Below are 22,180 nucleotides of genomic sequence, written 5' to 3' on the forward strand. Positions count from 1 at the left end.
CTGGAAATCTGCAATAAAAACAGAAAGTGCTGGAAATACTCAGCAGGTCAGGCAGCATCTATGGAGAGAGAAACAATTACCGTTTCAGGTCTGTGATCTTTCATCAGAACTGACAAAGGTTAAAAAAAGAATTAGGTAGCTAAAACCAGGAATCAGGGATAGTCAGCATGGATTTGTTCAGGGAAGGTTGTGGCTTACTAAGTTAATTGAATTTTTTAAGGAAGTGACAAGGAGGATTGAGTAGTTGTTCCCCATATTTTGCCATCTTCACCACTCCTTCTGCCTCCATTTGTCCTGTGTTTTATTTCCCCTATGCATCCCTGTCTTTTCTGTGCAGAATAAATGAGGATTTCATTAAAGGAGGCATGTTAGGTGTGATGGAGTCGGCAGTGTGAGACACCAGCGCAGGAGCATGTGCAAGCTGTTATCTCAGTGGATGACTTGTTGAATGTTCTGTTCGACTCTGGTTTCAAAGCTTGTTTTTTGTGACAGTCTCCAACTAAAAGTGAAACTAAAAACTTCAGTGTTCCAGGGAGAGAGAACCGGTTGGAAACAAATGAAACAGACTCACAGCCATCCAAGCTCAGATCACAAGATTGCAGTGTGCAGGCAAGCTGAAGAGAGTGGAAGCTGAATCCAGGAGCTGGCCATAGACAAATACAAATGACTGCAGCTGTTTCGGTTACTTAAGGTGGATTCATTCCATCAAGATTGTCGTGGGCAAAGCTAAGTAGGTTCTACAGTAGTGTGCCATTTTTATTGAAGACCGTACCCATGGAGCCCAGGTTGAAGGGGAACTGCTGTCGGATGAGAATCGATGCCTGTATCATGAAAGGAGGAAGCTGGAAATCTACCTGAGGAAGTTCAGAGCTTTGAAGAACTTTGTGGCTATAATTAGTGCCATATATGCTGAGTGGACCACCCAGTAAATCCGTGAGACGGACCTTTGTTGTTAATGAGTAATTTGTAATACATAATAATGACTGTGATTTATCTGTTAATTCATGTCGATTTTGATTTGATTGTTAAAAAAAGTTAGAAAAGTGCAATCTTGTTTGTTTGGTTTTTCTATTAGGGTCATTGGGTAAATTTGTTTTTTTGGGGGTTTGGTCATCCCCATGGGGATCGTAACACAGGAAAGACATGGAAATTTATGGTGGAGAATGCTGACAATCAAAAAGAACAGCCCAGGGAGATTAAAGGCCAACAAATGCCCAACGTCTGTCCATTAAAGGGCGAGATTGTTTTTGGGAGGAGATCGGAGGGGGCAGAGAAGTGGACCTGGGAAGACAGAAGAGTATAAAAGGTGAACAGGGCTGGGAAAGGCACAGAGAAAGGCAGGAGGCAAAGGCTTTAAGTGGGGAATACTAGTGGCAAAAAGGAGCTAAGATTATTAGTGCTAATCTGGCACACACCTACCAGGGCCAGAGAAAAGCTCACCTGCAAATTAGAATAGTATGGGACACTAATGCTGCCATTAGACAGTAAATGAACAGCTTGAGTTGGCTGGGCAGAACGGGTGTGACCAGGGATTACAAAAATATCTCCAGACCTGCATGAGAGCTATAGAAAGCAGACTGATGGGACAGTTTAAAAAAATAAATAAACTCAAGACAATACAGGTAAAATAAGGAGTAAGGGGCACAATCAGCCACAGCTTTATGCAGATTCCCACCAAATTTTCTTTTGAATTCCTTTCATTTGGTTTCCATGTTTCCCCACAGGATCTAGGCCACCATAATCAATATCACCATTACAACTACTTCCATTACAGCAGCCATGGAAAATTAACTGTCATCCTCAACCCCTCTGCAACATTCAACACAGTCAACGACTCCATCATCCTCCACCATACTTCATGTTGCCAGCTCTGGGGAGCACCTATAACCAAATTAGTTTTTACTTTTTCCAATAGAATCAGCACATCTCCAACAATGCTTTCTTCTGCTGCCCAACAGTCACCTCCAGAATATGTCACGATTCTACCTTTGACTTTCTCTCCTTACTTACATGCTCTCCTTCAGAGACCTTATCTACCATAACATAAATTACCATATATATGCAGAACACCCAGCTCTACATTAACATCTCTAGCCTTGATTCATCCTACAGCCACTTCCCTGGTGTGAGACTGCCTATTTGGCACCAAAATGCATAAGCTAAAACTATCTCCAACCGAACAATGGGAAAACCAAAGCCAACTTACTTGGCTCCTACCAAAAACTGTGTATTTGCTTGCCCCTGACACTATCCTGCCTACCTTTTTGGCCTTGCATTCAGCCAACTCTCAATTATTGGGTCTATTCTGTCCTCCACAAAATGCCTTCAGACATTTTATTGCATTAAAGGCGCTCAAAAGTAGTAATCTCCAAATTACTCCCAGTACAACACACAAGTGAGTATAGAAACAGATGAATGCGTGGCTGGAAAGATGGTGCAGAAGGGAGGGCTTTAGATTCCTGGGACATTGGGACCGGCTCTGGGAGAGATGAGACCTGTACAGGCGGGACAGGTTGCACCTAAAGAGAGCCGGGACTGAGTTCCTTGCAGGGCGATTTGTTTGCCCTACTGGGGAGGGTTTAAACTAACTTGGCAGGGGTGTGGGGACCAGGAGGAAATATCAGAGAGGAATACCAAGGTGCACAGAATATTGGGAGAGATAAAATAGCACTAGAGTAGGGAATAGTAAGTTATTAGGTGGAGTCAGAGTAAGCGAGAAAGAAAGTAATTAAGTCTAGATCAGTGTTAATGTGCATCTACGTGAATGCACTGAGTGTCATTAATAAGATTAGTGAACTACAGGCACAGAATGACATGTGGAAATATGATGTTGCAGCTATAACAGAGACCTGGTTCAAAGCAGGGCAGGACTGGGTGTTCAATATTCCAGGATATAAGGTGTTCAGGAAAGATAGGAAAGGAAGAAAAGGGGGAAGACTGGAGGTATTGATTAAGGACAGCATTACAGTGCTGGAGAGAGAGGATATCCCAGAGGGGTCAAGGGCAGAATCTATTGGGCTACAGCTAAGTAACAGAATTGATGCAATTGCATTGCTCGGTGTAGTCTATAAGCAACCAACTAGTGGAAAAGATGTACAGGGACAAATTTGAAAGGAAATTACAGAGAGGTGCAAGAATTATAGAGTAATTATAATGGGGCAATTTTAGTTATCCGAGAAAGGAGGCAATGCTGGACCTGGTTCTTGGAAATGAGGTGGGCCAAGTGGATCAAATATCAGTAGGAGAACATTTAGGGAACAGCGATCATTGTATCATAAGGTTTAGGTTGGCTATGGAAAAGGACAAAAAACAATCCAGAGTAAGAATAATTAATTGGGGGAAGCCAACTTCAATGGGATATGAATGGATGTGGCCCAGATAAATTCGCATCAAAGGTTGACAGGAAAAACGGTAGCTGAACAATGAGCTCCCTTCAAAGAGGAGGTAGTTCGGGCACAGACAAGGTACATTCCCTCGAAGGGGAAAGGTAAGGCAAATAAATCCAGAGCTCCCTGGGTGACAAACGAGATAGAGATTAAGATGGAGAAGAATAAGTGCTCTTATGACAGATGTCAGGTGAATAATACAATGGAGAACCAGGCTGAATACAGAATGTTCAGAGGGGAAGTGAAAAAGCAAAAAAAAGAAGCAAACAGGGAGTATGAAAAGCGATTGGCAGCTAACATAAAAGGCAATCCCAAAGTGTTCTACAGGCATATAAATAGTAAAAAGGTGGTAAAAGGAGGAGTGGGGCTGATTATGGACCAAAAAGGAGATTTACATAATGGAGGCAGGGGAATAGCCGAGGGGCTAAAATGAATATTTTGCATCTGTATTTACGAAGGAAGATGCTACCCAGGCCACAGTGAAAGAGGAGGTGATTAATACAAGAAGAATTTAAAATGGATAAGAAGGAGATATTAGAAAGGCTGTCTATACTTAAAGTTAATAAAACACCAGGACCAGATAAGATGCATCCAAGGATACTGAGGGAAGTATGAGTGGTATCTGCAGAAGCACTGACTATAATTTTCCAGTCTTCCTTAGACACAGGAGTGGTGCCAGAGGAAATGTTACACCCTTGTTCAAAAAAAGATAAGCCAGCAACTACAGGCCAGTCAGTTTAACCTCAGTGGTGGGGAAGCTTCTAGAAGCGATAATTCAGGACAAAATTAAATGTCACTTGGGCAAATGCACGTTAATTCAGGAAAGCCAGCACAGATTTCTTAAGGACAATTATGTTTAACTAACCTGTTGTACTTTTTTGATGAGGTAACAGAGCGTTGATGAGGGTAATGCTGTTGGTGTGGTGTGCATGGACTTCCTAAAGGCATTTGATACAGTGTTGTGCAACAGACTTGTGAGCAAAGTTATAGCCCATGGACTGAAAGGGACAGTAGCAACATGGATACGAAATTGACTGAGTGACAGGCAACAGTAGTGATTAATGGATTTTTTTCAGGCTGGAGGAAAGTTTGTAGTAGAGTTCCCCAGGGATCAGTGTTGGAACAATTGCTCTTCCGGAGACATAATAATGACCTAAACCTTGGTGTACAGGGCACAATTTCAAAATCTGCAGATGACACGAAACTTGGAAGCATTGTGAACTGTGAGGAGGATAGTGTAGAACTTCAAAATGACCAAGTTGGTGTAATGAGCGGACAGGTGGCAGATGAAGTTCAATGCCGAGAAATGTGACGTGATTCATTTTGGTAGGAAGAACGTGGAGAGACAATATACGATAAAGGGTTCAACTCTAAAGGGGGGACAGGAGCGGAGGGATCTGGGAATATAATGTGCATAAGTCATTGAAGGGGCAGGACAGGTTGAGAGAGCCGTTAATAAAGCATACAGTATCCTAGGCTTTATTAATAGGGGCTTAGAGTACAACAGCAAGGTGCTTATGTTGAACTTGTAAAAGACACTAGTCCAGCCTTAGCTGGAGTACTGCATCTTTTCTGGATGCCGCACTTTAGAAAAAATGTGAAAGCATTGGAGAAAGTGCAGAAAAAATTTGCAAGAATGAAGTTCTTCATCCCCGGAATCAGTTATGAAGACAGATGGGAAAAGTTAGGACTGTTTTCCTTGGTAGAGGTATTCAAAATCATGAGGCTTCTAGACAGAGCAGAAAGGGAGAAAGAGTTTCCACTCGTGAAAGGATCGAGAACAAGAGGGCACAAATTTAAAGTAATTGGCTAAAAATGCAAAAATGACATGCGAAACAACTTTTTCACGCAACTAGTGGTTAAGGTCTGGAATGCACTGCCTGAGTGTGTAGTGCAGGAGGTTCGATCAAGGCATTCAAAAGGGAATTAGACTCTTATCCAAAGAGAAAGAATGTGCAGGATGTTAGAAAGGCAGGGGAATGGCACTTGGTGAATTGCGCGTTCGGAAAGCCAGTGCAGACATGATGGGCCAAATGGCCTCCTTCTTTGCTGTAATAATTCTGTGTTTCTGTGACATTATTGCTGCTGTAATAATGGAGAGAATAGTTCTGTGGTTGTCCAACTTTTTTGGTTGAAGGACCCCTTTTCTAAAGGGTTTGTAATCATGGACCCCACATCTAAATTACAACACTATATAATCCTGCTAATATCAAAATGCTGCATGTAACAAATGTTTACTTTTAAGAAAACATTTATCAGCAAAATGCTTCTTACTGCAGAGTCTGCCTATCCTTGGCAACAGCATGAAGAAAACAGGAGCCCTGGGGAAACACAATACGGGAAGAACAAAGTAGGGGCTTTGCGAGGGGCAAAGTTTAGAGGGGATGTGCGAGGCAAGATTTTTACACAGAGGGTGGTGAGTACCTGGAACTTGCTGCCGGGGGAGGTGGTGGAAGCAGATACGATAGCGACGTTTAAGAGGCATCTTGACAATTACATGAATAGGATGGGAATAGAGGAATACGGTCCCCGGAAGTGCAGAAGGTTTTAGTTTAGGCAGGCATCAGGATCGGCGCAGGCTTGGAGGGCCGAATGGCCTGTTCCTGTGCTGTACTGTTCTTTGTTCAGAAAAAGCAGGAACCTGGAAAGAACAGGAGAAAGGGGTGGGGGGCTGTGGCGGGGTAGAAGAACAGCATGGAGAGAATATTGGAGCAGCAGGAGCATGGTAGGAGCAGACCACACTGGTCACTTGCTTACTCTTGACTGCTGTGCCGTGGGCGCTTGCCCATGTTGCCCAGCTGTCAGGCCGGACCTGCACTGCAGACCCCCTAAAAAGGTCTCAGCGGACCCCAGTTTTAGAACCACTGTAATAACTCATGCACCACCAGAATAGAGGCAGCTATTCGAACTGTGTAGATTGAGAAGATGAACATGCAATTAACTGCTATTATACTTAGCAAGTGTGGGCTAAGACACAGGGAAAATAACTTACCACAGAGACTAGCCTATATCCAGTTTGACATAATATAAAGTATCACACGCAGTTCAACACCACAGGAAATAAGGATTCATACATTCACAACACATCTGTTCCAACTGGCTTGGTACATATAGTATCTGGTTCCATTGCTACATCACCTTTGCTATGGCTTATGTGGTTGTAATTAGTGTGAGAAGGTATGAAAATACATCTATTCTGACATCACATTCCATACGTTCAACAATGTAAAATAGTCACACATAATAAAACAAACGGGAACAACAGAAAGTGCTGGAAATATGCAGCAGGTCAGGCAGCAGCTGTGGAGAGGGAAGCAGAGATGACGTTTCAGGTCTGTGACCTTTCATCAGAACTGGCAACGGTTAGAAAATAATTAGGTTTTAAGCGTGAAGTGGGGTGGGGGGGGGGGGGGTGTTTGGTGGGGTAAAGAACAAAAGGGAAGGTGTGCGACAGGGCAGAAGGCAGTAGAGATTAAATAACAAAGATGTCATGGGACAAAGACAAAGAGAGTGTTCATGCTTGTTGTGAAAGACAGGCATTAGTCCAGAGAGAGTGTTAATGACAGAGTAATGATCAGCTCTGTCCAAAAGCACCACATGAAAAATAGGCACATGGTTAAAAAATAAAATAATTTAGAAAAATATAAAAACAAAGGCCAGTCATGCTTTCAAATTGTTGAACTCAATGTTGAGTCTGCAAGGCTGTAAAGTGCCTAATCAAAAGATGAGGTGCTGCTCCCTGAGCTTGCGTTGATGTAAACGGAACACTGCAGCAGGCCAAAGACAGAAATGTGGGCATGCGAGCAGGGGATGCGTTGAAATAGCAAACAACCGGAAGCCCGGGGTCCAAAAGCACGAGTGCTGCTGGTGGGCACAGAGTGTAAAGAAGGGAGTTCGGAAAGTGAGTGGATTTTAGGGGTTAATCTCTCTTTGAGTCTAGCTTTTTAGTTTACATTTAGCAATTAACTGAAATTACTGTTTAAGTTAAGAGGCAAGTTAAGTTTCTTACACAGTAAACAGGGGTATAAAAGCTGAGTAGCTGCAGCTAATTAGGCAGCTAGCTTAAACTGGTTTCTGAGCTCTAGCAAAGCTGACACATCATTGTTTTCAGAGAGTATGAATTCAGGGGACTCTCAGTGCTGCTTGTCTGCTGGAGGGCACAGAGTGAGAAGGGAGTTTGACAAGTGAGAGAGTTCGATAAGGGGGGAGCTATAAAATAAGAAAAAATAAATGTAATTAAATTAACACAATAAAGATGGCAGGACAGGTGATGTGTCGTGGCTGCACTATGTGGGAACTCTTGGATGCCACGGCAATCCATGGCAACCACGTCTGCAGGAAGTGTTTGCGGCTTGAGGAGCTTCGGCTCAAAGTCATTGAGCTGGAGGCCGAGCTGCAGACATTGCGATGCTTCAGGGAGGGAGAAAGTTACCTGGGCACTTTGTTCCAGAAGGCAGTCACACCCCTTAGGATAGGGTCATCTGTTTTGGTCGGTGGTCAGGGACAGGAGGTGTGACTGCAAGTCAGGCAGGTAAGGGGATCGAGAAGGAGTGGAGCAGCCTCAGCACTTACAATTGAACAAGTTTGAGGTTCTTGCAGCTCGTATGGACAAGAGCTATGGCTGTAGTGTGGATGTGCAGACTGACCATGGCACCATGGTACAGGAAGCTGTTCAAGTGGGGGGGGGGGGGGAGCAACAACGATGTAGTGGTAGTAGGAGACAGTATAGTGAGGAGGATTGACACTGTTTTCTGCAGCAAAGAGCGACAGTCCAGAAGGCTGTGTTGCCTGCCAGGGCTCAGGACATCTGCTCAGGGTTGGAGAGTAACTTACAGTGGGAGAGGGAGGATCCAGTTGTCATGGTCCATGTAAGTACCAACGACATAGGCAAGACAAGGAAAGAGGTTCTGCATAGTCAGTATGAGGAGCTAGGCACCAAATTAAGAACCTCAAAAGGTAATAATCTCTGGATTATTACCTGAGTCGTGTGCAAATTGGAGTAGGGAAAATAAGATTAGAGAAATGAATGCATGGCTCAAAGACTGGTGAGGTAGAACCGGGTTCCGGATCGTCGGCCACTGCCACCTGTAATGGGGAAAGTGGGGGCTGTACCGTTGGGACGGTCTACACCTGAACTGTGCTGGGACCAGTGCTCTTGCGAGCCACATGACTAGGTAAGTAGAGAGGGTTTAAAACTAAATAGTGGGGGCAAGGGATCAAATTTGGGAAGATATGATAAATCAAACAGTAGAGACAAGGTAAGAGAGAAAGGTATTAATATGGGAAACGATAAACAGACTGTGATAGTGAGTACAAATCTAACAGTAAATCAGCAGATAAGGCTAGAAGTTACAAAAATAATAAAAGAACAAAACTAAAGGCTCTGTATCTGAATGTACGCAGCATTCGAAATAAAACAGATGAGCTGAGAGCGCAAGTAAAAATAAATAAGTACGATCTGATAGCCATTACAGAGACTGCAGGACGACATAGATTGGGACCTGAATATTGAAGGGTACATGACATTTAGGAAGGACAGGAAGCGAAGAAAAGGTGGAGAGGTGGCTCTGTTAATTAATGATGGTATTAGCACAATAGACAGGGATGACCTAAGTCCAGGAAACCTGGTTGCAGAAGTGGTTTGGGCAGATATGAGAAATCATAAAGGGAAGAAGTCACTTGTGAAAGTGGTGTACAGGCCCCTTAATAGTAACCACACAGTAGGAAAAGCTATAAAGGAAGAAATATTGGGAGCTTGTCAGAAAGGTGCAGTGATAATCAAGGGGGATTTGAATCTACATATAGACTGGAAAAATTAGATGGGCAAAGGTAGCCTAGATGAGGAGGTTATAGAATGTTTTCAGGATGGTTTCTTAGAACAGCATGTTCTGGAATCAACCTGAGAGCAGGCTATACTAGATCTGGTATTGTGTAACGAGACAGGATTAATTCATGACCTTATAGTGAAGGTGCCCCTAGGTAGCAGTGATCAGAATATGATTAAATTTTACATTGAGTTTGAGGGAGAGTAGAGTGGGTCTAAGACTAGTATTTTAAACTTAAATAAGGGCAATTATGAGGTCATGAAAACAGAGTTAGCTAAAGTGAACTGGCAAAGTAGGTTAAGGGATAGATCAATAGAGATGCAGTGGCAGACATTTAAGGGGATATTTCAGAATCAACAAAATTGATACATTCCAATGAGAAAGAAAAATTCCAAGGGGAGATCCCACCATAGAACATAGAACAGTACAGGCCCTTCGGCCCACGTTGTTGTGCCGACCCTCTAAGCTACTGTAAGATCAAACTACCTACATACCCTTCATTCTACTATCATCCATGTACCTATCCAAGAGTCGCTTAAATGTCCCTAATGTATCTGCTTCTAACACCACCGCTGGCAGTGCATTCCACGCACCCACCACTCTCTGTGTAAAGAACCTACCGCTGACATCTCCCCTAAACCTTCCTCCAATCACCTTAAAATTATGCCCCCTGGTGATAGCCCTTTCCGTCCTGGGAAAAAGTCTCTGGCTATCCACTCTATCTATGCCTCTCATCATCTTGTACACCACTATCAATTCACCTCTCATCCTTCTTCGCTCCAATGAGAAAAGCCCTAGCTCCCTCAACCTTTCTTCATAAGACATGCCCTCCAGTCCAGGCAGCATCCTGGTAAATCTCCTCTGCACCCTCTCTAAAGCTTCCACATCCTTCCTATAATGAGGCAACCAGAACTGAACACAATATTTCAAGTGTGGTCTAACCAGGGCTTTATAGAGCTGCAGCAGAACCTCGCGGCTCTTAAACTCAATCCCCCTGTTAATGAAAGCCAACACCCATACGCCTTAACAACCCTATCATCTTGGGTGGCAACTTTGAGGGATCTATGGACGTGGACCCCAAGATCCCTCTGTTCCTCCACACTGTCAAGAATCCTGTCTTTAAGCCTGTATTCTGCATTCAAATTCGACCTTCCAAAATGAATCACTTCACACTTTTCCAGGTTGAACTCCATCTGCCACTTCTCAGCCCAGCTCTGCATCCTGTCAATATCCCGTTGCAACCTACAACAGCCCTCCACACTATCCACAACTCCAGCAACCTTTGTGTCATCGGCAAACTTACTAACCCAGCCTTCCACTTCCTCATCCAAGTCATTTATAAAAATCACAAAGAGCAGAGGTCCCAGAACAGATCCCTGCGGAACACCACTGGTCACCGAGCTCCAGGCTGAATACTTTCCATCTACTACTACCCTTTGTCTTCTATGGGCCAGCCAATTCTGTATCCAGACAGCCAAATTTCCCTGTATCCCATGCCTCCTTACTTTCTGAATGAGCCTACCATGGGGAGCCTTATCAAACACCTTGCTAAAATCCATATACAACACATCCACTGATCTTCCTTCATCAATGTGTTTTGTCACATCCTCAAAGAATTCAATAAGGCTTGTGAAGCATGACCTGCCCCTCACAAAGCCATGCTGACTATCTCTAATCAAACTATGCTTTTCCAAATAATCATAAATCCTGTCTCTCAGAATCCTCTCCAACCATCTATGGTTAACTAGAAAAGTTAAAGATAGTATCAAACTTAAAGAAAAAGCATATAATTGAAGCAAAAGTGGGTGGTAGATCAGAAGATTGGACAGAACATAAAAAGCAGCAAAAGACGACAAAGATTAATAAGGAGAAAAAAATTAGAATACAAGAAAAAGCTGGCTAGAAATATAAAACAGATATAGATATTCAAAAAAGAGTTAACAAAGTGAGTGTTAGTCCTATAGAAAGTGAGTCTGGGAATTAATAAGGGAAAAATAAAGAGATGGCAGATGAACTGAACAGGTAATTTGCATCGCTCTTCACCATAGAGGATACAAGTAACATCCCAGAAATAGCTGCAAATCAGGAAATGGAAGGGAGAGAGAAACTCAAGAAAACTAGTCACCAGGGAATTAGTATTGAGCAAATTGTTGGAGCTGCGGGCTGACAAGTGCCCAGGTCCTGATGGACTTCATCCTCGGGTCTTAAAAGAAGTGGCTACTGAGACAGTTGATGCGTTGGTTTTACTTTTCCAAAATTCCCTAGATTCGGGGAAGGTTCCATTTGATTGTAAAATAGCCAATGTAATTCCTTTTTTCAAAAAGGGAGGGAAACTGAAAGCAAGAAACTACAGGCCAGTTAGCTTAACATCTGACATAGGGAAAATGTTGGAAGCGATTATTAAAGATGTTATAGCAGGGCACTTAGATAAATTCATGGTAATCAGGCAGAGTCAACATGATTTTGTGAAAGGAAAATCATGTTTAACCAATTTATTGGAGTTCTTTGAAGAAGTAACATGTGCTGTGGATAAAGAGGAACTGGTGGATGTACTGCACTTAGATTTCTAGAAGGCATTTGATAAGGTGCCACATCAAAGGTCATTGCAGAAAATAAAAGCTCATGGTGTAGGGGGTAATATTTTGGCATGGATAGAAGATTGGCTCGCTATCAGGAAACAGACAGTAGGCATAAATGGGTCATTTTCTGGCTGGCAAGATGTAACGAGTGGTGTGCTGCAGGGATCTGTGCTGGGGCCTCAACTTTTTACAGTTTATATAAATGACGGATGAAGGGACTGAAGGTATAGTTGCTAAATTTGCTGATGACACAGATAGATAAGAAAGGGAGCTGTGAAGAGGATATAAGGAGGCTACAAAGGGATATGGATAGGTTAAGTGAGTGGGCAAAGATCTGACAAACGGACTATAATGTGGGAAAATGTGAAATTGTCCATTTTGGCAGGAAGAATAAAAAAGCATCTTATCTAAATGGTGAGACACTGCAGAGCTCTGAGATGCCGAGAGATCTGGGTGTCCTAGTGCATGAATTGCAAAAGGTTAGAAGCAGGTACAGCAAGTAATTAGGAAAGCAATCAAATGTTATCATTTATTGCGAGGGGAACTGAATACAAAAGTAAGAGGTTATGCTTCAGTGATATAGAGCATTGGTAAGACCACATCTGGAGTACTGTGTACAGTATTGGTCTCCTTATTTAAGGAAGGATGTAAATGCATTGGAAGCAGTTCAGAGAAGGTTTACTAGACTAATACCTGGAATGGGCGGGTTGTCTTACGAGGAAAGATTGGACAGGCTAGGCTTGTATCCACTGGAGTTTAGAAGAGTAAGAGGCAACTTGATTGAAACATACAAGATCCTAAGGGGTCTTGACAGGGTGGATGTGGAAAGGATGTTTCTTCTTGTGGAAGAATCTAGAACTAGGGGTCATTGTTTAAAAATAAGGGGTCACCTTTTTAAGACAGAGACGAGGAGAAATTTTTTCTCTGAGGGTCTTGAGGCTTTGGAACACTCTTCCTCAAAAGGTGGTAGTATCAGAGTCTTTGAATATTTGTAAGGCTGAGGTAGATAGATTCTTGATAAGCAAAGGGGTGAAAGGTTATTGGGAGTAGGCAGGAATGTGGAGTTGAGGTTACAATTAGATCTTTTTTTTTATTCATTCATGGGATGTGGGAGTCACTGGCCAGGCCAGCATTTATTGCCCATCCCTAATTGCCCTTGCGAAGGTGGTGGTGAGCTGCCTTCTTGAACTGCTGCAGCCCATGTGGGGTAGGTACACCCACAGTGCTGTTCGGGAGTTCCAGGATTTTGACCCAGCAACAGTGAAGGAACGGCGATACAGTTCCAAGTCAGGATGGTGTGTGATTTGGAGGGAAACTTGCAGGTGGTGGTGTTCCCATGTATTTGCTGCTCTTGTCTTTCTAAATGAGGACACTAGTGCCATATATCAAGAATACTAGATTGCTGTCTTAAAGAATGAGGTAGATTTTGATCTTTGGGTAGCCACCTGATGCAGCATGCTAGCTGCCCACCCACTGGGCCAGTGAAGAGGTCCAAACAATTTTGAGCATTGGACCCCACAGACCAGGCTCCAGCAAGTTGCACACCAAAATGCGAACCCACTGCAAGCTGCCAATTGGCTAGTAGAGGAACTCTGACTGGTCTGGATACCAAACTGCAAACTGCCAATTGGCCAGTAGAGGAACTCTGACTGGTTTGGATACCAAGCCAACCAGCATGCAACTAAGCCCAGATGTGGCAGCAAAACTAAGCAGCAGTTACCCACAGTATTCTCGTTGAGTCCGGAGGAGCAGGAGTGTTCCTCCGGCACCACAAAAATTTAGGTGGGATATTGGATGTGTACATCATAGTGACTGCAAACCAACTTTGATCGTTTTTGGGGATCGGAGGGAATCTTCCAGTTATTTCTCAATGAATTAGCCTGAAGTTTTTAAAAATCTGTTTTCTTGTCTCTTCCAGATTACGTGATGGCTCGTGGGAAAGGTGTGCAAACACCGAGCAAAGTTAAATCAATTGGATGAAATTTAATAAAAATGCTGGAAGGCATAAACTGTCCTTTAACGTGCAGTGTTGGATGTCTGCATTTCTGCCAGCTACAGTGCAAATCCAGCTTCACAGTATTGAAACATGTAGGTTGAGGCATAGTGGATGGGATAGGACAGAGGGCAGACTATTGCACTTCCAGGCTTGGTGTACCACCTTTTTTTTTTTGCAAAACACCAGTACCAAAAATCTACCTTAACTGCAAAATTACACTGTCAGAAAAGTTAGTGATCACTGTTAACCAAAGGTTGAATTGCAGGTACAAACACAAATAGCCTTGTGCAATATGATGTAGTAGCAACAGCAACATGACTTTAAAGTGGTGAGTGAGGACTGAGTGCTTAAGTGTTCAGAAAAGACAGGGAAGGAAAAAAGGGAGGTGGCGTGACAATACTGGTTAGGGAAGACATTGTAATGTTGGAAATGAGACGGTGGATCCTGTCGGATGGTTCCCCAAGCAGACCGTCAAAGTCATTTGGTGGAATGCCTCATCACCAGAACTTTCAAACAAGCACCAAGATGTAGCTTGGCTGGTGGTGAGAAGGGCCCTCCCAGTCAGATCCTTCATGCACGCCCGAAGTCTCGCCCCCTCCACACAATGCCCCCGCGGTGGATGTGGTGGGGAAGAGACGGTTGCCCACCTACTCCTGGAATGTGTCTTTGCGAAGCAGGTGTGGAAAGAGATACAGTGGTTTTTGTCGAGGTTCATCCCAAGAAGCTCTGTAACACAGGAGTCTGTGCTCTACGGGCTGTTCCCAGGGACGGACACCGAGACAAACATCAACTGCTGCTGGAGGACTATCAATTCAGTGAAAGACGCCCTTTGGTCTGCCCGAAACTTGCTGGTCTTCCAGCGCAAAGAGTTGTCCACCACCGAATGTTGCAGACTGGCACATTCCAAGGTCCAGGACTACTTGCTGAGGGATGCACTAAAGCTTGGGGCAGCTGCAGCAAAGGCTCAATGGGGAAAGACCACAGTGTAAGGTCCCCCCACCAAGCTGAACTGAGGGGCTGGATCCATGAGAAACCCCTCGAACTGTATCGGGAAAATTTTGTGTGCTGTAAATGTAAAAATGTATATGACATGACAATGAAATGGAAGGGTTGTGAGGCAACTCATAATTGTATGGAAGGAAACTGATCACCTTTGCACTGTTTGTTTTTTTTGACTTGATGCTGTTTTAAACTGTTTGGGAATGTAATTTTTACAGATTTTTATGAATAAAGTATATTTTGGAAATAAAAAAAAAATTGTAATGTTGGAAATAAAAGATGTCCTTGAAGAGGCAAAGACAGAATTCATTTACAGCTGAAAAGCAAAAAAGGTAGCATCAGGCTACTAGGGGTATTCTATAGGTCTCCAAAGTGTCATGCACGGAAGGAGCCGATGAAATAAACCATGAAATGGAAGAATTATGAATTTGAAAAAAATCAACTGTTTAACAAAACCACAAGAACATGGACATTTTTACCCCACAGTCTAAATAGAGTAACATTCGTGTGACCCCTCCTGTACTGGAAATCAACAAACCTGTCTGAAAATATGAAACTCGTTAACCTAGTCTGAAATAGTTTAGGGGAGAACACCTTTGAAATTGAAAGGAGCACTATTGTATATTAATGTCTCTTATTGACACAAATGAACTAACAAAGGATCCTGGAGACAGACGAACTCACAGCCCAAACAAAAAATGAATAGGTGTGAAATAGCACTGTGTTAACAGAAGGGTACCCATTCTAACATCAATCGATAGCCATGGTCTCCACATCCTGGTCCAATGTGGAGGAGGGGAAAGGGCCACATGTCTCCTAACAGAAGCTCTAATGTGATGGATTTTTTACTTAAAAGGGTAGCCCTCTGCAAAGGGGAGATCAAGCCAACACCCTCAGAAAGCAGACCAGTCAGAGGCAGTGCAAGAGATACAGCCAAGTAAGAATTCTGAACAACTGAACAGCCATTAGGGCAGGGACATCATAAAGTGACTTTAAAACTTTCCATCTGTGAAAGTAACAACATCCACACCACCAGCTTTGTGCTGAGTTGTAACCACTAGAACTCTAGAAAACATCAACAAGTTCAAGACTACAAACACCTAGGCCTGCGTCTTTAAAAAAGACTGTCCTCCTGAGAAGATTCAACAGGTTTACCATAAACCACGTACACTTACCTCACTTTAAATTACGCACAACCCTTTTCTCTCTATCTATTGATTCTTGTGTAGGTGTGTGAGAGTGAACATGAGAGAGAGTACGGTTGCGGCCATTTCAGGAATTACATAAAAATATTTATACTTTTTTAACCTCCAAGAAAACCGGTCAATTATCTGCTTATTTGATCTTAAAAACGAGAGTCCGTAACTAACACAGGGAAGTTGGTGGCATCGTGGTAAAGTCACTGGTCTTGTAATTCAGAGGCCCAGGATCATGCCCTTGGAGAATGGGCGGCACAGTGGCGCAGTGGTTAGCACCGCAGCCTCACAGCTCCAGCGACCCGGATTCAATTCTGGGTACTGCCTGTGTGGAGTTTGCAAGTTCTCCCTGTGTCTGCGAGGGTTTCCTCCGGGTGCTCCGGTTTCCTCCCACATGCCAAAGACTTGCAGGTTGATAGGTAAATTGGCCATTAGCAATTGCCCTTAGTATAGGTAGGTGGTAAGGAAATATAGGGGGACATGTGGGGATGTGGTAGGAATATGTAATTAGTGTAGGATTAGTATAAATGGGTAGTTGATGGTCGGCACATACTCGGTGGGCCGAAGGGCCTGTTTCAGTGCTGTATTTCTAAACTAAACTAAACTCATCATTTTTAACAAAACACATTTGTGGTCAGTTGGGAGGTTAATAGTGTGAACCACCCACACCCCTTTCTACCTGCCTGTAACAAATTAGCGAGAGAAAGGTCGAGGATCAAATACGCAGGCAAATCACAGTAATATGCAAGAACTATAGAGTGGTGAAATTGGGGAGTTTAATTACCCAAATATCAAACAGGATAATGTTAGAGTAAACGGAAAGGAGGGTAAGGGATTTCTGAAATGTGCTCAGGAGAACGTCCTTGACAAGTATGTTCTCAGTCGAACAAGGAAGGAGGCATTGCTGGATCTGGTGCTGGGCAATGAAGTGGACCAAGGGTCTGTGGGAGTATACGTGGGTAAGAGGTTTAGATTAGTAATGGAGAACAGCAAGGAACAATGTAAAGGCCAACTTTTAAATTGGAAGAGGGCTAACTTCAGTGGGATGAGAAGAGATCTAACCAGGGTAAAAATGGAATCAAAGATTGACAGGAACAATAGGTGATTTTTAATGAAGTGATGTTTCAGGTACAGGCTAGGGGAACGAAAGGCAGGGGAACGAAAGGCAGGGGAACGAAAGGCAGGGGAACGAAAGGCAGGGGAACGAAAGGCAGGGGAACGAAAGGCAGGGGAACGAAAGGCAGGGGAACGAAAGGCAGGGGAACGAAAGGCAGGGGAACGAAAGGCAGGGGAACGAAAGGCAGGGGAACGAAAGGCAGGGGAACGAAAGGCAAGGGAACGAAAGGCAAGGGAACGAAAGGCAAGGGAACGAAAGGCAAGGGAACGAAAGGCATGGTTCCTTGGATGACGAGGGATATAGAGAATATGAAGAAACAAAAAAAAAAGTATCATGCATGTCAGGTGTATTCTTCAAGTGAGAACCTGGCCAAATACAATAAGTTGAGAGGGGAGGTGAAGATGAAAATATGATTGGCCAATACAGAATATGAGAATAGAATAGCAGTTACATAACAGGGAATACAAAAATGTTCTACTGGCACTTTTTTTTAAAATTTGTTTCATGGGATGTATGCGGCGCTGGTCAGGCCAGCATTTATTGCCCATGAGAAGGTGGTGCTGAGCTGCCTTCTTGAACCGCTGCAATCCATGTAATTAGCAAGCAGGTAGTAGGAGGCGGGGTGAGGTCTATTAGGGACAAAGACGGTGACATATGCTTAGAGGTGCAGGGAAAGACTAGAATGATTCATGAGTACTTTACATCGGTGCTTGCTAAGGAAGAGGATGCTGGAAAAATATCTTTAGAGGTGCAGTTCGTAGAGGTAATGGATGGGATGAAAACTGATAGGTAGCATGAACTGGAAAGGCTGGCTATGCTTAGAGCAGATAAATCGCCTGTCTCGATGGTTTGCATCCCAGGTTGCTAAAGGAAGCGGGTAGGGTGGATATAGTGAAAGGACCTGCCATAATCTTCCAATCTTCTCTGGAGACAGGGAGGTGCCAGTGGATTGGAGAGTGGCAAATGCGACACCCTTGTTCAAGTAAGTGTACAAGGCCATTCCTAGTAACTACAGGCCAGTCAGTTTAACATTGGTGGTGGGTAAAGTTTTAGAAAATATTATAAGCAAAAATTAACAGGCACTTAGAGAAGTTTCATAGAATCACAGAATGGTAACAGCAAAGGAGGCAGCCATTTGGCCCATCGTGTTTGTGCGAGTGAGTTAATTAAGGAGAGCCAGCACAAATTTGTAAAACACAGATTGTGCCTGATTAATCAAATTCAATTTTTTGATAAAAGAAATACAGTGGATGTTGTCTTTTTGGATTTTAAGAAAGTGTTTGACAAAGTACCACATAAAAGGCTGGTTAACAAAATTGTGGTTCATGGAATAGGAGGTTCAGTGCCAGCTTGGATCAAAAACTAGCTGAAAAACAGAAAACATTGAGTCATAGTAAATGGTTCTTTTTCAGAATGGAGAATGGTAGGCAGTGGATTTCCCCAAGGGTCAGTGCTAGGATCACTGCTTTTTTGATACATATAAATGACTTGGATATTGGAATACAGAGTAAAATTTCAACATTTGCCAATGATACCAAACTTGGAGGTGTGGCAAACATGAGGATTATATTAATCAACTGCAAGAGGACATGGATAGGCTAGCAGAATGGGCAGACGAGTGGCTGCGAGAGGCAATGTAGACTAATGGCACAGTTCTAAAGAGTGTGCAGGGTCACAGGGACCTGGGGGCTCACATGCATAGATCTTTGAAGGCAGAACATATTGTGAGAGTAGTTAGCAAAGCATATCGGATCTTGGACATCATAAATAAAGGTGTTGAGTATAAAAGCAGGGAAGTTATGCTGAGCCTTTAAAAGCTCTGGTTAAGCTACAAATAGAGCATTGCGTCAGGTTATGGTCACCACACTTTAGGAGGGTCCTTGAGAGGGTGCAGAGGAGATTTACCAGAACGGTCCCAGGGATGAGGGCATTTAGCATTGAGGTGTACAAGATTATGACAGGTTTAGAGAAGGTAGACAAAGAAACATTGTTCCCATTAGCTGATGGTAGGAGGACCGGGAGACACAGATTTAAAGTTTTGGGCAAGAGATACAAGGTGGACGTGAGGAAGAACTTTTCTTTTTAATGCGAGTGGTAACTGGGCGGACGGTAGCATAGTGATCATGTTATTGGACCAGTAATCCAGAGGCCTGGACTAATGCCCTGGAGACATAAGTTCAAATCCCACCTCAGCAGCTAGGGGAATTTAAATTCAATTAACTAATAAATTTGGTATAAAATGCTAGTCTCATTAATAACAATCACTGGATAATCATAAAAACTCATCTGATTCATTAATATCCTTCAAGGGAACAAATCTGCCATCCTTACCCAGTCTGGCCTATATGTCGGCCCCGTTAAGTTACCATATGGACGCCGCCGCGTAAACAAAGTTAAAGGTCCAGCACACTACAAAAAAATTGCCCTCAAAACATTTTTTGACATTCCATTCTTCAGTCCCACTACATCTGTACCTAGTATCAGAGAAAAGGCACCGTTACAGTTCTTTATGTAGTGTTCTGGTCACAACTCTTTAGGAAGTATGTGACGGTCCTTGACAGGGGTACAGAGGAGATTTACTAGAATGGTCCCAGGGATGAGCGATTTTAGCTACTAGGTTAGGCTGGAGGCGCTGGGGTTGTTCTCCTTGGAGCAAAGGAGATTGAGGGGAGATTTGAGAGATGCGTACAAGATTATGGCACGTTTAGATAAGGCAGACAAAGAAAAGCTGTTTTCATCAGCCGTACAAGGACTCAGGGACACAGATCTAAGATTATGGGCAAGAGATGCAGAGGGGATGTGAGGAAGAACTTTTTTATGACCTGGAACACTCTGCCTAAAAGAGTGGTGGAAGAGGAGACAATGAATGATTTCAAAAGGAAATTGGATGGGCACTTGACAGAAATAAACTTGCTGAGCTATGCAGATAAAGTGGGGAAATGGGACTGACTAACTTGCTCTACAGAGAGTCAGCATAGACTCGGTGGGCCGCATGGACCCCTTCTGTGCCGTTATGACTGCATGTGATTCCAGATCCACAGCAATATGGTTGACTCTTAACTGCCCTCTGCAGTGGCCTAGCAAGCCACTCAGTTGTATCAAACTGCTATTGGAAAATGCACTATGGGTGTATCTACAGCACATGGACTGCAGTGGTTCAAGAAGGCAGCTCATCTCCACCTTCTCAAGGGCAATTAGAGATGCGCAATAAATGCTGGCCTAGCCAGTGATGCTCACACCTCAAGAACAATTTTTTTTTTAATGACCTGGAACTCGCTGCCTACGAGGGTGCTAGAAGTGGAGACAATTAATGATTTCAAAAGGAAATTGGATAGCCACTTGAGGGAAATAAACTTGCAGGGCTGTGGAGATAGAGAAGGAGAATGGGACTGACTGGATTGCTTCAGAGAGAGCAGGCATGGATTCGATAGGCAGATGGCCTCTTCCTGTGCCGTAATGAGTCTATGATTCTATGGAATGTATTGCAATATCAGGCTTAAATATAATAAAACTAGAACACTGCTGTTTCCTACTATATGACACAATATTCTATACTTTGATGGAAGGCTGCATCATCCTTCTTCCTATAATGGGGCATACTAGTAATATATATACACCTTGAAGAAAAGGACAAAGAAATGTCTAAAGATCTCTTAAATGTGGTGGTTGAATTTTAAGCATTTTAACGAATTATAAATCAGTTCCTGGCTTTTCAACTAAAAGTATACACAGCCATACACAATGAGAATCAAATCAATATTCTTTAAATTCTGTTTAACTACAGACAGTTCATATACGACAATAAACACAGCATTGAGTCACTTAGTTGGCCGACAGACAAGTAAATCTGTTGACTGAAAAAAAATGTCAAAATTAAGCTTGGTTTCAGTTTGTAAATTTGGAATTGGAGCATTACTCAGAACATGGGTTGTTACATTATAACTGAACACACCTGTTGCCATCTATTACTGATGACGTACTGATCACAGATTCTATGTCTGGAAAAAGCTAATTTCTGATATGTAATGAGTAATAGATTAAAACTTAATTTACATTTTTCATACCATTAATGCCCCACAATAAATGTTTACAAGAAAGAATACATCCAGTACTCAAGGTAAAACATCTAGCTCGCTTTCTCAAAAATTACCGCACCACGGCCACAGTAGTTCATACAGTGTCTCATACATATTTGCCACTGATTGGATGCTTGTTACCAGTCAGATCTGTGTCCACCTCTCGGGAACTCCCTATGTGAATCAGATTTCCACCTTTCCCACAGCAGCAAAAAAACACCCCCAGTCAAAGCCATGAAAGTCATTCTCTGACTATAATTGTGCTGAAATTTCCCTCCTTGCCCTCTCCGTAGCCTTTAGCATTGTCAACCGCACTACGCCCCTCTCCTGTCCAGCTCAAAAGACAAAATAAAAGGAAAATTCTTGCATTTTAATCGCACCTTTCAGATTCTCAGGACATTCTAAGGAGCTTTAGAGCTAATTAAGTAGTTTTGTTAGTAATGTAGTAAACGTAGAAGCCAATTTGTGCACAGCAAGGTCCCACAAACACCAAGGAGTTAATGTGCAGATAGTTTTTTTTTTACTGATGTTGGTTTAGTAGGAATGCTCTCACTTGGTTCTACTTTCACCTACCCAATCACAATTAGAGTAGCTCTACCAATAGCTTCTCGTCCCACAGTGTCACATTAGGTTCATCCTTGGTCCCCTCTTCTTCCTTATCTGCCTACTATCCCTTGACAACATGATCATCAGACATGAGATCAGTTTTCACATGTATGCTGCTGACAGTCAGCTCTACCTCTTCAGTTCTGGACCCCTTCACTGTCTTGGAACAGTCAGACTCCATTAAATTTCATCTACCATGTATTGGCCCATTTCACTAGTCTGTCTATATCCTTCTGAAGTCTACTACTATCCTCTTCAATATTTATAACACTTGAGTTTTGTCATCTAAAAATTTTGAAATTATGCTCTTTATACGCAAATATCAAAAAGAACAGTGGTCCCAATACCGACCCCCGGATGACACCACTGTATACTTCTCTCCAATCTGTATGGCCCTCCT

General features: G+C 43.0%; 1 protein-coding gene across 2 annotated transcripts in view; it reads right to left on the reverse strand.

Annotated features, from left to right (window-relative positions):
- The window catches only part of pan3 (poly(A) specific ribonuclease subunit PAN3), a 213,166-nt gene that overhangs the window by 162,426 nt on the left and 28,560 nt on the right, over nt 1-22,180 (reverse strand). The gene's annotated exons all lie outside the window — the stretch shown is intronic.

The sequence above is a fragment of the Heterodontus francisci genome, chromosome 6 (genome assembly GCF_036365525.1).
Source record: "Heterodontus francisci isolate sHetFra1 chromosome 6, sHetFra1.hap1, whole genome shotgun sequence".
NCBI lineage: Eukaryota > Metazoa > Chordata > Chondrichthyes > Heterodontiformes > Heterodontidae > Heterodontus > Heterodontus francisci.